Source organism: Oryctolagus cuniculus, chromosome 11 (assembly GCF_964237555.1).
Source record: "Oryctolagus cuniculus chromosome 11, mOryCun1.1, whole genome shotgun sequence".
Taxonomy (NCBI): Eukaryota; Metazoa; Chordata; class Mammalia; order Lagomorpha; family Leporidae; genus Oryctolagus; species Oryctolagus cuniculus.
This window is the reverse complement of record NC_091442.1, coordinates 26821636-26832749: the sequence shown is the minus strand read 5'-3', so window position 1 is coordinate 26832749 and position 11114 is coordinate 26821636.

The window sequence follows — 11114 nt, the reverse complement described above, 5'->3', positions numbered from 1 at the left end:
TCCTAGTCCTGTCTTTGTCCCTAATTTGCTGTGTGACCGCAGACCTGTCCCTGTCCGTCAGAAGAGAGGTCTTTCTAAAACCTTGCATATCCGGCCGTCCCGAAATTTGCAAAGGAAGTGGCTCCAAACTGAGCAAATGTCAGTAGTAACCCAGCAGTAGTCGGCTTAGTGAGATGATGCGGAAACAGCAGCGCTTATCAGGAGGTCTGGTTACGCAAATGCACGCTGTGCCAGTGGCTTCGTGTAACCTAACCGCGGCAGGGCCCGCGTCACATCCTTCGCCACGGTCTGGTGAGGAACAGTATGCAGCCACCAAAATGATGCACTTAAAATATATTTAAAGATATGGTGAAATGCTAACGGAATGTTGAATTATTAAAAGTTGCTTCAAAGTCCTATGCATACATATTATATGTAACCGCAATATGTATATATGCATAATCACATAATAATAGTAGTTAATTTCTTTTTATTTGAATGTTTTTGTTGTACATTTTTTAAAAAAAAACTTTATTTATTTGAAAGGCAGAGTCAGAGAGAGAGAGAGGAGAGAGAGAGGTCCTCAAAATGGCTTTAATAGCTAGGGCTGCACCAGGCAGCAGCCAGAAACCAGGAACTCCATCCTGGTCTCCCATGTGAGTGGCAGGGGCCCGACTCCTTGGATCATCTTTTGCTGCCTTCCCAGGCACGTTAACAGGAAGCTGGATGGAAAGCAGAGTAGCCAGGACTTGAGCCAACACTCCAGCTGTGGGATGACAGCATTGCAAACTGCAGCTTAACCCACTGTACCACAAAGCCAGGGCTTTGCGGGTTTTCCTAAAGTCCATCACGTGGACTTGTCAAGAGGGGGAAAGAAAAAAAAAGACATTTTTAAGGGCACTAGACTAAATTCACCCTCCAGGCCCTTTGATAGAAATTTGATAGTTGTCAGTCACTGTTTGGGTCTTCATTCCCGACCTGGGAGTCAGTCTCTGTTTTTCATTCCAGCTGGTGTCTCTCACTCTTTGTTTGGGCTGCCAACAAGTGAGCACTTACTGTGTACACATCTCAGGCAGGCAGGGAAGGGGGCTGATACCACAGAGAGCTGTCAGCGGCCCGGACCCTGTCACAGACGGGCCATCACTGTGAGCCCCCTGCTACAAAACTTTTAAAACAGATTTATTCTTTTTTTACTCCCTGCCACCCACGTGACAGACCTGGGTGGAGTTCCAGGTTCTTGGCCTTGGCCTGGCCCTGCCGGCCCTGGCTGTTGCAAACATTTGGGAATTGAACAAGTGGAGGGGAGATCTCACTCTCTGTCTTTCTGCCTTTCAAATAAAAATTAATTAAGGTAAATAAGTGAGTGAATAAATGAATCCTCTAGGGTGGCGCTGTGCACATGAACACCAAGTGCTTTGTGGCCGCCGGCCTGTGCAGGTGCCACGTGACCAGCGCAACCCAAGGGCTGGGCTCCAGGTTGCCCGGCACCTTAATGAAGCTAAGGCCAGACAAGCACCCGAGGCTGGAGGCTGCCGGCCCTGCCAGCACTCGGTTCTCTCCCCTCGGGTCCTCGCTCAGGGTTTCTGGTGACCACAGAGAGCCCCTCCCTCTAACTTCGGTAGGGAGAGGAAGCTTCCCCTGATCTTTTTTTCAGACCTAGGCTTTTTGATCTTTTTGAGATGAATGATGCATACAAGCAAATTCCTAACCTCAAGGGCGCATTTTGGGGTCACCTGACAAACGCACACAGTCTGTCCCCGCCTACAATGAGATGGCCGCTTCCAAGGCCAGAAAGTCCCTATGAACACTGGGGGGCTGGGTTCCCTTTTCCCTGGCCAGGGCCACCTGGGTGTTTAGATCCTCATCCGTCCGTGGCCCTGCAAAACCATCGATTGAAAAGCGAGCCTGCTACAGATTTACTGAACTCCAAGTCCTGCTGCGTTTGCATGACAGGGTCAGACCAGGAGATTTCGGGGGCCCTATATGGCCCGTGTGCCAGACGCGCCCCACTCCTGCGGCTGTCATATAAGCAGAAGCACACCGCGTGTGGCCTCTGTCCCTGAGGCTAGGTCAGATCCCTTGAGTTGTTTTATTTCCCATCCATTCTCTTCCCCCCAGTATTTCTCTGATTGTGGCAATCGACGCTGGTTTTTCTACCTACGGAACCGGCATGAAATCTCTTCGTTTTAAAATTGAATCAGTGGCAGTAAAGGAGAGCGAGCTCCGAGGAGAAACCTGAAGTCGCTAAGAGAATCTTGCAGATCGTGGGCGTGGCTGTGACTACAAAAGTGGGGCACGAGTCACCGGCATCTGGGAAGCCACAGGGGACGCAAGGGGGAAACCCAGGCCCCAGAAGGGGGGCAGCCTGGCCCGGCCTGCATGGAACAGGTGGCAGAAGCAGGAGGGACAGATGGTGGAGGCTGGAAGGAGAGAGGCTGGGGTCTCCCCTAGGGCGGGGTGGGGGCTTCCCCCTCCCCCTCCTCAGGCTGTTGCTGATGGAGAGGTCGAAGGCCAGAGTCTGGGCCTGACAGACGGGATTCTGCAGGGCTAGGGGCTCTGCGGGGAGCAGACTTTGTTTCCCTAGTGTGCAGACAGCTCATGAAAGGAGGGGGCTTTGTCCCCTCGACCCCTCTCCAACCCCAGATGGTAGGGCCAGGCCACAGGGGCTTGGGGGAAAAGGTGTAGGTCCCCTCCTTCACAGAAGGTCATGGCCTGGGGACAGAGTCTTTGTGGAGGAGCCCCCACCCAAGGCCCTCTACCCAAGACCTGGTGTAGGCCATGCCAGCTTTCAACTTGACCTCTCTGCTTCCCATGCAAACTGGACCAGATGAGCCTGCCGTGGTGGGAGCCATGCATCCCCTTGGCCCACGCGGCAGAGCCAGACACCTGCTGACGCCAGGCCCACTGCCTCTCATTCTCTCATGCCTCTCATACTCAGTGCCTTCACCCAGAGATGGGGACATGAACAGGGCTGTCCCCACCCAGGTGCTGCCCCAGGGCTTGGGCCACTTCTGCCATCTGCCCGATCCGTACCTCCTCCAAGCCCCCAGGCCCCAGGCCTGCAGCCCAGAGCCCTGAGATGTTCAAGCCAGGGCCCTTGAACATGCTGTTCCCAGTCAGGGATGCCGTTCCTGCTCGCCCTGCCTTGTGGATTCCTTCTCATCCAACATGCCGCTCAGCTGAGTGCCACTTCCTCCAGCGAGCCCTCCAAGCGATCGCCCGCTGCCTGTTCGTCATCCACACGATTACTAAAGCAATCGGCTGCACTTTCTTCTGCACTGAAATTGAATTCCATGGGCAGGGACTTTGCTTGGATTCCGCAGGCCTAGGACACTGCCTGGCACATGGCAGGCGCTCAGTGACCCTTTGCAGGTGAATGCCCACCCGAGACCCCCTCCCCAAAGAGGCAGTCATACTGGAGTGGGAAATGTGGTAACAATCATTGTGTCACTCAGCAAACCTGAAGCTCTCCTACTGTGTGCCAGGCATGGGGGGAAGGGCTGCGGATATACCAGGGAGCCCCTGAGTGGCGTTGGGGTGGGGGAACAGGGGGATCCAGGGACTTAAAGTTCCAAGTGACCACAGGCACCTGCAGGTCCAGAGAATGGGTCGGGCAGTGCCAGGACAAGGTGGTCTCTGGGCTGAGTCTGGGCACGGAGCAAGAGGGGAATGCAAGGGGGCGTGGGGCTGGAGGGGGCAGTCACAAGGACCCCCGATTCCCACCCTTACAGAGCCCGGCGCTACCATTTCCCTCTTGCGTCCCCTTTGACTGACAAACCCCAGAGCCCCCAACCACTGCAGGCCTGGGCCACCAGCTGCGATGCCTCCGGGAGGCTGGGACCCTCCCCTGCAGCCTCAGGCACCCCCCGCACCCAGGGAAGAGCCCCGCTGCTGCTCACATGGCTGCCCCTGGCACCCGGAGAAGGGGCAGCCCTGCCCAGGGCCCCTCGCAGCCTCACGGCGCGGCTGAGAAGGCTGTGGCTGCTCCGTCTTTAACAGTGATTCGAGGCGCTGAGCCCCCACCTGCCGGACAGGGCGCTGGTCTCGGAGTGCAGCTTCGGGCCTGGCCCCGAGTGCAGCTGACCCCTCGAGCCCACCTCCAGAGATGCCCTCCCATTACTTGGGCCTTGGTGGCTGGGCTTCCTTTTACACGGAGCCCATTGGCCGCCCCAGAACTGCGTTTTAGATGGCTGGGGAGGTCTGTGGTGGAGCGAACATGAGAGCCCGGAGAACAGTGGCCCTGTGGGCTGAGAGCCCACGTCTGAATTTCACCAGGAAGTGGCCCGGTCCCTAGAGACACAGACCCAAGCTCTGGGAGACGAAGATCCGGGTCATGTGCCACAAAGCGCCGACTCCGGGTGCTGGGTGTGCACAGGTCACGTTCTTCTCCATTCCTGCGCCTGTCCCAGATGCCTCTCGTCCAATGTAAGCAAGCCGGTTCAGGAAAATAGTCATTAGCTGGCCTTGGGGAGGGCCACAGCCACGAGCACGAGATGAGCGTGGAAGGGGCCTGGGCGAGGCAGGAAGGGGGTTCTGGGGAGGGCAGCCCCGCAGCAGGGCAGGGCGTGGGCCCTGGACACCCTTCCCCCCGGGACACCCCGATTCTCTGCCACAGCCCTGAGCCACTCGCCACCCCCCTTCCCTGGCCATCTGTGCTCAAGTTCAGGGCCCGCCCTAGGCCCACAGCTTCACTGTCCCCAGGCCCCGCGAGGCGTCGGGAGCAGGGAGAGGACAGAAGGGCACGGCCCCTCCCCATCAGCCCTCTCCTCCCTTGGGCCTGGGCCCAAGCAGCTGTGCTCTCACTGCCCCCTTCTCAGATGGGCAGGGAAGCTGCGGTGCCGGCCTGAGCAAGCCCCCAGCTCTGGGCCTCTTCTGAAGCCAGCGAGTCCTGCAGCGGGAGCAGATGGCGAGGAGCCCAGGGCACAGAGGTGTCAGAAGCTGGCCTCTGGCCTCCAGGGAGCCAGGGTGGTGAGCAGAGAGCAGGGACAGGACCCGCGAAGTCCAGGGAGTCCCAGTGCAGGCGTGAGCCCCAGCCCCAGCAGGGAAGGATCCCCGCCCTGCCGCCTGCCGTTGGGGCCAGCCCAGTCCGCTGGGGCTCAGGGGAAGCCTCCCCCCTGCTACCCTGAGTCACTCTCAACTCCTCCCTCCTCCTCCCCTCCCCCTCCCCCCCAAATCCAGCCAGTCCTTCCCCTCACTCAGTCATCAACCCCTCGCTGAGCTCCTTCCGGGGCCTGGGCAAACAGGACTGGCGGGGAGACAGACACCCAGCAAGACCCCTGGGTGGACACAGGACACAGCGTCGAGTGCACAGCGCGAGAGCCAGATCAGCAACAGCAGGCAGAACGTGGGGCTGGTGTTCCTGCCCCAGGGCCCACCTGGGAGGGGCGAGGTAGGGTGGAACAGTCAGGGTGGGGCGAGGGGCTGGCGGGGAGAGAGAGTGCGGAGGCGGGGTGAGCCACGGCGAGGGGACAGAGGCCAGTGTGGCTGCAGTGGAGTGAGGAGACAGGGATGGAGAGGCAGCGGGGGGCAAGTGGGAGGTGGGGCGGGGGTTGCCCTGAGGAGGGACCCAGCCCGGTGGGGAGGTCTGAGCAGAGAAACGGAGGCTCTGGTTTGCTTCTCTGTGTGGCTGACCATGGGGTGAAGGGGAGAAAGGGCAGCAGCAAGGCAGTCCAGGGAGAGACTACAGCAGGACGCCTGGATGGGGGGTGGCAGTGGAAGGGTGTGGGATGACTAGAGGCAGCCTCTCCCCGGGAGGGATTCGTCCAGGGGGCATATCAGCAGCCCCGCACCCCAGGGTAGTCCCAGTGAAAGGGACGCAGTTAATCTCAATACCCAGTTATTGAAAAAGAAAGCCAGTAGAGGAAGACTCCCCTCCTAACCTGAATAGGTTTTCTTTTTCAAGCCAATCAGAAGGTGCCCTCTTGTGGCTAATTGTTGGAACTGCAACTTCTCCGGTTATTGGCTTTAACCGGGAACACTGGACCCCGCCCTGAAGGGCGTTCCAAATGTTCATGGAAAAAGTAGAATTAAAAGACAACTTTATGTTGGTGCAAAACCTTTTTGAAATGCATGCATAGTTTTTTCATAATGCACATTTTCCATGTTCCTGGCTGCATACAATCAGAAAACATCCTCCACCCGCAATCATTTTATAGATAAGGACATGGAGGCCCATCCAGAAGTGAGACCTGGTCTCCATCTCACTGCTGCCCTCGCGCTTCTGCCTCCCACTGGTGTTTTCCACAGCAAGGAGTTTCCCGGGACTCTCCTGCACCCTGTTCTCCTACACACACACACACACACGCACGCACAAACACTCCTATGCACACATACAGACACACAGGTACACCTACACACACGTGCACACAGACACTCGTGCACATGCACACACATACCACATACCACGCTCGAGTGTGTAAACATATGCATGCACACACACCCACACACGTGCACACACACCTGCCCACCGCACAGACACGTACGTACATGCACGCGCACACATGCGCAGTTTCAAAGGTGACCCCTGCTGTCCATCTTACACTCGGGCTCCCGAATCCCCGCAGATCCATGCTATGAACGCACAGGGTGGTCAACACCCACACGTCCCTTAGGGATTTTAGGATTTGGGCAGTGTTTTTGACACCCATGGACTCACGTTGTCCGTGTGCACCCTGCAATTTCTCCTCCCCCTTTACTCGGGTAGGCGTGGTGTTGGCTGTAGTTGGGGGTGGGGGGCCGCGAACCACACCATGCTGCGCAAGAGGGCCTTCCCCTGCCCGGAGGCCCCTCTGAAGCCCCGGCCGTAATCCTGTTCCCCCACGCCTCCTTGTCCCACACCCTCTCCTCTGCCTGCCTCAAGTCCCACGCAGGCCCTGGGGATGAGGCCCTGAGCCACCAGGGGTCTTTATTCTCCAGAACTTGGGGTTCCGGCGCCGCCCCGCGGCCTCTTCGAACAACTGCTGTCGTCTCTTCCACCCGGGATCCGGCGCCCACCCTGACGCGGTGGTGCCCACCTCGACCCCACCCCGAGGCTCTCCAGGAGGAGAGGGGCGTCGTCGTGGCCCAGCTGGGCGGCATGGGCCGGGTCCCGCTGCTCGCCAGCGAGTCTGCGGGAATTACGCACGAGGACAAAGGGGCAGCAGGCAGAGGGTCCCCGGCAGTGCTGTCCTGGGGGGCGACGTCGTGGGCGAGGGGGCCTAGGAAGGACCCGCCCCTGCGGGCGGCCGCGCCCCTGCGCTGGCTGGCTCTCCACGCCCCCTGCCGACCCTTCTTCGGAGAGCGCTGCTGAGCCATCTCCACACCACCCCGCCCGCGTCGACGCCCCCTCCGCCAGGGTGGCTCAGCGGGCTCGCAGCCCAGGGTCTCTCTGTACTCTGCGGGCAGGTGGGGGCTTGCGGGCCTCGGGGTCTCAAGGAGGGTGTCTGGGGCTTACAAAGGGGCTGCAAGGGAGGGGATGCAGGGGGCGAAACCATGAGCTGCGGCATCCAGGGCTCATCACCAGATCACTGTGCAAACAGAGCACCACACACTGATAAAATTTCACAGTCCCTGCCGGCGCTGCAGCTCACTAGGCTAATCCTCCACCTGCGGCGCCGGCACACCGGGTTCTAGTCCCCTTCAGGGCGCCGGATTCTGTCCCGGTTGCCCCTCTTTCAGGCCAGCTCTCTGCTGTGGCCAGGGAGTGCAGTGGAGGATGGCCCAAGTGCTTGGGCCCTGCACCCCATGGGAGACCAGGAGGAGGCACCTGGCTCCTGGCTTCGGATCAGCACAGCGCACTGTCCATAGCGCCATTTTGGGGGTGAACCAACGGAAGAAAGACCTTTCTCTCTTCCTCTCTCTCTCTCATTGTCTAACTCTGCCTGTCAAAAAAAAATTTTTTGACAGTCCCTTATTCCCGGGGGTGGGGGGTCAGGTCGAGAGCAGGTTCATGCCCTAAAGAACTCTGATCCGGAAGCTCAAAGCAACAGGGTTTATAAAGGCAAAAACCACAGGGAGGGGAGGGGGAACACGTGGTTGCTAGGGTTCAGCTGACCTAAAGCATAGGCAAAGTCGATATCAACTACAGTCTTGACTTACAGTCCTAGCATTAGCCCAGGTCCCGGCCTAAATCATATGTGGGGCATAGACAAACGACAATCTTGACATCACTCCAGGTGCAGCCGGTCTGTGCCAAGCTGGAGCAAGCATGCCAGGGAGTTCCTGTGCTTTGCCAAGCAGGATGCAGAGTCCTCTTACCGTCTCATTTTCAGACCGGCGTCCCGGTGGGGGTGCCCTAAAGTGGAGTGGCTCCTGTCAGCCAGGCGTCTTCAAGGGCCCCGCAATGTGCTCCTTCCGAGTCCCCAGGGGGGTCCACGCTAGACCCGGCCTGACCAGGTGCCCCTGCTCTGGAGAAGCAGCTGAGATGGGAACCGGGCTGTGTGTGCCCCAGGCCAGGGCGGGCGCCTGCCAGCTGCCCAGCCCGGAGCCTCAGATGTCCATCCCAGCTCTCCGTCCCAGCATGAAGCCGTCTGCCTTGGTCATTTCATACCTGGTAACACCGTGCCCGCCCTCGCTGTGTGGAATAGCTCGGGTGCTGGCCTTCCGTACCCCCAGAAAGAGAAATGGAAAAAGGAGACGGAGACGGACCTCAACAGAGACTGGCTGCTTTATTGGAAGCAAAGAGGTTGGCCACAGCCTGTTCTTGCAGAGACCGCGTTTAGAACTCGGGTTTTGTCTGGTCAAGGAGGGAATTTGCCACTTGGGGGGGCGGGGTAGAAGGCAGGTGGCGGAAGAGTGGGGGCTCTTTGAAGCCTCAGGGAACTTTCCTCTTATCTGCTTCATGGCTGCCCTGTGCAGGTTACCTGCTTTGCCATTTGGTTTGGCACCAGGGGTCTCAGCAAAAGGGAGGAACTGGGGTGGGAGCGGGGAGGAAGACAGGGAGGAGGGGAGAGGTGCCACAAGTCCTTTATTCCAGCCCCTAGAGGCAAAAAGGAAAAGGGGCCTGATTTCATCTGGCTACTTCCTGCTGAGAAAGGGTGCATGTGGGTGCTGGGGTTTGCCTCTAGAGCCCGGGGTCCTCCTCGGGTTTTGGGGGAAGGGGCTGGCATCCTTAATGGAGGTGGTGGGGTAGCATCATGGTCTTAACCTGGTCTCGAGGGGCAGCTTTGATGCGGTTCTGTAAGAAATTTGGGAACAAATTAAATAGGCGTGGTCTGACTAGCGGGGCCATGAGGATGACCGTGCGGAGCCAGCCATGCCCGCTCTCCCAGTGCAGCCGCCACCCCAGGTTCTGTTGGTCCCGAGCCTGTGCCTGCTCCAGTGGTCTCTTTTTCACTTTGTCTGGGGAGTCAGGTACCACTGCAGACTGGCTGGTGTAGTAAGAGCACTCTTCTCCCTGCGTGCCGTAGGCGATCTAGTGCTCTCCTGTTTTGCAGGACCATGGAGACCAAGGAGTTCACTGCCTGGTGGAGGCTATTGTTGGGCCAATTGGTTTAAGGAGTGCTGAGAGAAATTTTTGAACACAGGTCCAATCAGTAGGAGCAGGTGCCACTAATCCTACAGCGAGGATTAGGGCAAGGACTGGGGCTGCAGACAGCTGCAGGGAGAGAGGGTACATTTAAACAGACAGTAGGGGCTGGCGCCGTGGCTCACTTAATCCTCCACCTGTGGCGCCGGCCTCCCATATGGGCACCGGGTTCTAATCCGGGTTGCTCCTCTTCCAGGCCAGCTCTCTGCTGTGGCCCGGGAGTGCAGTGGAGGATGGCCCAAGTGCTTGGGCCCTGCACCCGCATGGGAGACCAGGAGAAGCACCTGGCTCCTGGCTTCGGATCAGCGCGGTGCACCGGCCGCAGCAGCCATTGCGGGGTGAACCAACGGAAAAGGAAGACCTTTCTCTCTCTCTCTCTCTCACTGTCTAACTCTAACTCTCAAATAATAATAATAATAATAAAAAGACAGTAAAACAGATACCTGCGTAGGAGTGAAGTCCCTGAGGTCACCCTGGGGCCCTAATAAGACTAGAGTGAGGGCGAAGAAGCTGACCTGCACTGGAGTGACGTCACCGAAGGTTTCCTGGACCTGGAGCCGGAGGTTGTTGGGTGAGGAGATCTGAGGTGCAGTCAGCCGCAGATCTTCCTGAGGGCTGTGAAGAAGGCGTGGCATTGAGGCAGGGTGACGGCCACTCAGGTCCCCGTCTTTTCTCCTCGGAGCCCGTGGTCTGACACAATCAACGATGCCCCTAGTTCTCCTGTTTTCTTCTGTCCTGTTTCCCAAGCACGGCGCATCACGATGGCGGAGAACAGACACTTAGTACATACTTGTCGCAGGAATGAGAGAATTCAAGTGAACCAATGGACCTGAGGAACGGGGTCTCGGCGTGCAGAGCAAGCTTCAGAAGCACAGTGCCGTGTTCCCCTCATGTCAGTAACATGGGCAGGATGTTTGCCCTAAACTTAAAACTGCTCAGAAAGAAAAGAGTAAGCTTTCTTTTTTTTTTTTTTTTGAAAGGCAGAGTGACAGAGAGGGAAAGGCAGAGAAAGAAGTTTTCCATTCATTGGCCACAACAGCCAGGGCTGCACCAGGCTAAGGTCCATCTGGGTCTCCCACGTGGGTGCAGGGGCCCACGCACTTGGGCCGTCTTCTGCTGCTTTCCCAGGAACTGATGGGAAGTGGAGCAGCAGGCACTTGAAGCAGCACTGTTGTATGGGATGCTGGCACTGCGGCTGTGCTTAACCCACTGTCCCTCGATGCTGGCTCCAAGAATAAAATCTTTAAAAAGAAGTCTACTAACTAAACAACAAAGGTTAGGGGCCAACACTGTGGCACAGCGGGTAAAGCCTCTGCCTGCTGTGCCGGCATCTCATATGGGTACCAGTTCGAGTCCCAGCTACTCCACTTCCAGTCCAGCTCCCTGCTAATGCTCCTGGGAAGGCAGTGGAAGATGGTCCAAGTGCTTGGGCCCCTGCACCTATGTGAGAGACTCGGATGAAGTTCCAGGCTCCTGGCTGCAGCGGCTGTTTGGGGAGTGAACCAGTGGATGGAAGACCTCTCTGCCATACGATCACTCGTGTGCACCATAAACGTTTCTTATACTCCCACTGTCTGCAGTTGTATCTGATGGAGATCTAAAGAATTCACTGGAACAGTGAGAGTGAGCA